This window comes from Sorex fumeus, unplaced genomic scaffold (assembly GCF_029834395.1).
Source record: "Sorex fumeus unplaced genomic scaffold, SorFum_2.1 ptg000002l, whole genome shotgun sequence".
Classification (NCBI taxonomy): Eukaryota; Metazoa; Chordata; class Mammalia; order Eulipotyphla; family Soricidae; genus Sorex; species Sorex fumeus.
This window is the reverse complement of record NW_026606059.1, coordinates 22119248-22124583: the sequence shown is the minus strand read 5'-3', so window position 1 is coordinate 22124583 and position 5336 is coordinate 22119248. Positions and strand designations below refer to the sequence as shown.

Genomic DNA, 5336 nt, shown 5'->3' with positions numbered 1-5336 from the left:
TTCTACTGAACTGCACCCCTCAGAAAAAAGTTGGGCAGGAAAACATATATGTTAGGACAAGACTGCTCTTGGAAAGATTACTGGTAAACTGGAGCAATTGGAAGAGCACAGACGGCTTAACTTGCATATAGGCAACATTGATTGGGTTTTGTCCCCAGAACTCAAAGTTTAGTGGTGTTCCAGATGGATTAGGTTTATGGTACCCTTTAAGAGTATCACTCTTTTCTGCGTCTAACCACCTGCTTTTGGAATTAGAGTCCCAATTTTCTAGCGAGGTCCAGGACTGTTGGTATATACAGCAACATACACTATCAAATCCTGGGTAAACATTCTCAAATTACATCCTAAAAATTAGATATGATAACTTCAGAGCAAGCCAAGGGAACATGGCCACACATAATATAGGAATTAACTTAGAATATTTCACAAAATGAGCAAACAGAGGAATTCACCACAAATGCAAAAGCAAAACAAAATGTGGAACTAGTTATTCTGAAGGAATGCAGGGTAAGGGGTGGGGAGTTAACCACAGACATACGCTACTTTGAAAGTACAGGACACTGGTTAGGTACCTTGTCTCTACATGGGTCACTGAGTATCATCTGATACTGCCCCTGAGGTCCCTAAACACTATTTTGTGAGACCCTAGTACCTCCCAAGAATGGTCAGTGTGTCCAGGTGACCTGGAAGTAAAATTTTCAACTTGCTACAAAGAACAGGAAGCTGGTGGATTCTACAGAGCAAAATAAGCCAGAAAGTTGGAGGATTTCCCCCAATGTGCGCTGTATAAATCAGTATAATTTATGAAAAAACTGAAATAAATTGGTCATGTACACTCATGACCAAACTAATGTTGTTAAGGAAAAGAGAAAGGGTGTAGGAAGATCAGATGTAAGGGAATAAAAAGAAACGAGGACAAATAGGGGAAGTTTAAGTAGATTAGAATTTTTTTTCTGGGGGTTCACTCTTCATTTTGATCAGGATGTTTTTCTGGTTTAGTGTTCAGGTGTCCTTCCTGGAAGTGCTCAAGGGACCAAACATAGTGTCAGGGCATAAATCAGACCAGCCACATACAAGCACTTTACTCACCAGGTTATCTCTAGCTCTAGACCAGGATTTACCAGAGTTGGACAACTATTCTCTACTTAGGAGAAAGAATAAATTAAGTACTGAGGGAAAAACTTCAGATTTTGGCCTTGTGCCCCTGATGTCTATTCCCCATCAAAATGGCTCAGATTTCTTCTTACACATGCAACATAAAGAATAATTTGAAGTGATAGTAGCCCCACAGAGACCTGGGAAGAGTATTACTGATAATGATGATAACTTTGATCATAATTTACAAAAAAAATTAAGTTTCTAGATTAATATAGAACCTATAATACATGAGAATATTTTTATGGTCACAACAAAAAATACCTAATAACCATAAAGGAAAACATAAAGAATTATTTTACAAAATACTTCATAAAGCTTATTACAAAATTTTGTCAATGGATTTATAATATATGAATATATCATTTGCATGTAAATCACTGTCACTGTCACTGTCCTCCCGTTGTTCTTCGATTTGTTCGGGCGGGCCCAGTAACCTCTCCATTGTGACACTTGTTACTGTGTTTGGCATATCGAATATATCATGGGTAGCTTGCTGGGCTTTGCTGTGTGGGCGACATACTCTAGGTAGCTTACAGGGCTTGCCGAGAAGCATGTAAATAATAATAATAATAATAATAATAATAATAATAATAATGTATATCTTAATTCCACAAAAACTAAAACTTGTTAATCTTATAAAAATGTATGCTGGTAAGAGCAATTTGATAGTTAATGCTTGAGGTTTTTCCTAGAGATATTTTTATTATCAATAGGAGGCCAAGTTTTTAACCAATTCATGGACGTAGAATTTAGTACAAAACTCAGATACTAAAAAGCTGTCATAGTGCTTTTTATTTTAAACTTGAGTAGTTTTATTTGGAAAACTATATTTCTAATTTCTAAATGAATTTTTAAGACAAACATTTAAAAAAATCCTACTCATTCTATCTGTAAAGCAGTCTATCATTCTCAACCAAAATAATTGTTTTCTTTATTTTCAGTTAAAGAAATGTTAGAGTACTCATTTGATATCGTTATTTTAAAGAGCTATTTGTCAAGATTTATTCACCATAAATTTATCTTCAGTCTCTTAACTGATATTTTAGAATTCTAAATTATCTATAGTATTTATATTATTTGGGCTAGAGCGATAGCACAGCGGTAGGGCATTTGCCTTGCGCGAAGCCAGCTGGCCGAGCCAGTTTCTATTCCTCCGCCCCTCTCAGAGAGCCCAGCAAGCTACCAAGAATATCTAGCCTGCATGACAAAGTCTGGCAAGCTACCCCTGAAGTATTCGATATTACAAACAAGGTAACAACAAGTCTCATGACGGAGACATTACTGGGCCCGCTCTAGCAAATGGATGAAAAATGGGAAGACAGCACTAAGAACAATTATATTATTTAAATTTACTTGGAAAATAAAAAATAATTGCATACATGCATTCTCATTTTAAGAGTTCTAAATATGGACATATAACACATTAAACTTGAAATAATTTATGTGGATGTGTGCTATGTAAAATAAAATATGTAAAATATGTAAAATAAAATAGGAATCAAATTAGAAAGCTTTATTAGTACTTTGAAGATCAGAAAAATACTTTAAAAGTCCACTAAATTTTGCATACTAAGTTTTAATGCTGTCTTATTGAGTACAATGTTAAGTCATGATAACACATGATTGGATTGGAGGATTGGAGAACGATTTACTCAATGAAGAACAATAAATAAAATTTTTATTAACCTGTGTTTGAATTTCTTAGAGAAGTAGAGTGGAGATACTGACCGAAATAGTTTAAGAATACTTATGTAAATAATGGGTGGAGAGGCAGTACAACAGTTGCCTTGTACAGGGCCAAACCAGCTTTGATTCTTGGAACCCTGTATGGTCCCCGAAGTCTGCCAGGAGTATACCTAAACACAGAGGCAGGAGCTAGCTCTCAGCACTGCCAGGTGTGATCCAAAAGTCAAAAAAAATTTACTATAAATAAATTCTGACTTATATTGTATATTAGTTTTCTTTTCAAATCCCCATATTTTCAAAAAAAATTACCACACACACAGTACTGTCAAAAAACCTGTAACAATTAGTACAAAGTTACGTATGAAAGAATTCTAGTTCTAGCACAATTCATTCTCCACTCAGATCCTGAAATTAGAATGTTAGCCATATGTTTTGTTGGAAAGTTCTATCAAATAACCCACTTCTCACTCTAATTTAGATTCTTGGCACAACTGGGATCCTTCTGGTTGTAGGACTGAGGTCCTCAATTACTTGCTGATTGTTGTGGGTTATACTTTGTTCTTGAAGACCTCTCTTATGACCTTTCACACTGACCCTTTGTCATGGAACCATAGGCTTTCTTTCCTACAAAACATCTTTTATGCTTTGTGAGTGTGTTTGTTTTGGAGACACAATTGGAAGTGATTAGGGCTTACTCTTGGCTCTGCCTGAGGGACCACTCATGGTCGGCCCTGGGACCATCTGAGGTGCCAGGGATCCAACCTAGATTAGCTAGACTAACACTTACCCACTGTACTATCACTTGTCCCCTGAGATGCTTTGAATCTCTCTGACTTTGAATACTTGCTTTCAGGAAGACAACAATCATATTTTTTTGGGCTCTCCTTATTAGGCCAGTACCATTAAAGAAAATCTTTCTTCATTAAAATGAACTTTACTAAATGATATAACCTAATTTTAGTAGTAAATATCAACTTCATCATAGTTACAGATCCATGTATCAAAAAGGCTATTTACACAAAAGAATGAGGATACTCGACATCATATTAAAATTCTGCAAAGTACTCTGTAACTTTAAACAATATTTCTTTGAGTTTTCACTATGCTAACTTCCCTGTAAATGTATTAAAATGCCTACTTCATAAGCTATGGAAGATTTCCCAAGAGAAATATATTAAATGAATAAACACTTTCTAGAAAGTTATAAGCATCCATAGATTTTCTTTATTCTGTATTTTATTAATTATAAAATTAAACAACAAAGTATGTTCTAACTATAAGAATCAACTTATGTTTTTAGTAGACATTATTTGTGATAAAGGATAAAAAAAAGTTGAAGCAACTAGCAAATCATTTAAAAAAAATCTGTGATTTAATCTTTCTTAAATTTCCTAAGAATGAAGAGTCTTGATTAGAACTATAAATAAATAAAATTTCCACACCCACGTTAATCAATCTATTAAGGCCCATGAGATTTCTAGTCAAAATCTAATTCTACTCATTTTAATTCCTCATTAAGCCAAACAGTGTTCTATCTGTGGCATAATTGAACATATTCTTAATGAGAAAGAAGTAATCATTGAATATGCCATTTACACTCTGAATACGGATTAGGCATTACTCTTCTTGACTACTAACTATATCACTAGGTTCAAGCTATCTGTTATTGAAAAATTTTATGGATGATTTCAAGCAGGTCTGTGAAAAAGGTAAGATCTATGAAAACATTCATATTCCAGGGGCAAGAGAGATTAGATAGGAGATAAGACTTGGATGTGGCCAAACCTGATTCAATCCCTAGCACTGCATATGGTTCCCCAGCACCACCAAAAGTAATAATCCAGAGCCAGGAGTAAATCCTGAACACTACAGGGAGTGGTCCAAACATATAAACATTGCTGATTTAATTTTTTTTAAAAAAATAAGTACATATAAAGATATATCTTAGAAGACTCAGGTACAATATTTTAATGTTGAAATGCATTGCTAGTATTAGAATACTTACACCTAGTGATATGGAAAAGAGGAAAATAAAATAGATACGGGTGTGATCCCATGAAGAAAGTCACATATGTCCTTTCCCAGTTCAAGAAGCTGTACTGGTATACCTTCTGGGACCAACTGGGGGGACGGAAGGAAATTTGTTCTAGAAAGTGCTACCTGAAGGATCATAAGTATTTTTATAAATGTGAAAAAAAGAAAATGAATACCTTGTTGGAAAATCAGCTGTATTTTTTTCCAGGCTTGAAGAACAAGACACAGAAGATGGAATCCTATACTTTGGAGGACATCAAAAAGAATACTGGCATTGGAACAAAGTTGTTCAGATTAGCCCTCAAATATCTTAATCAAATAAAACTTTTGTTTAACCTTTAAAGCTTTTTAACGAGCATTTGCTTATCACAGCTAAAGAGTATAGTTTAAAATGAAACAATTTTGAAAGTAAAATATTAAAACATCTGAACGAAAATTGCTCATGTGAGATTCTGCAA

At 34.4% G+C, this 5336-nt stretch overlaps 1 non-coding gene across 1 annotated transcript; it reads left to right on the top strand.

The window, feature by feature from the left end:
• The first annotated feature begins 4895 nt into the window (after positions 1-4895).
• On the top strand, positions 4896-5013 carry LOC130023155 (small nucleolar RNA SNORD22). The gene has a single exon (XR_008792418.1). It is a non-coding gene; the product is annotated as a small nucleolar RNA SNORD22 (small nucleolar RNA).
• Positions 5014-5336: the final 323 nt, after the last annotated feature.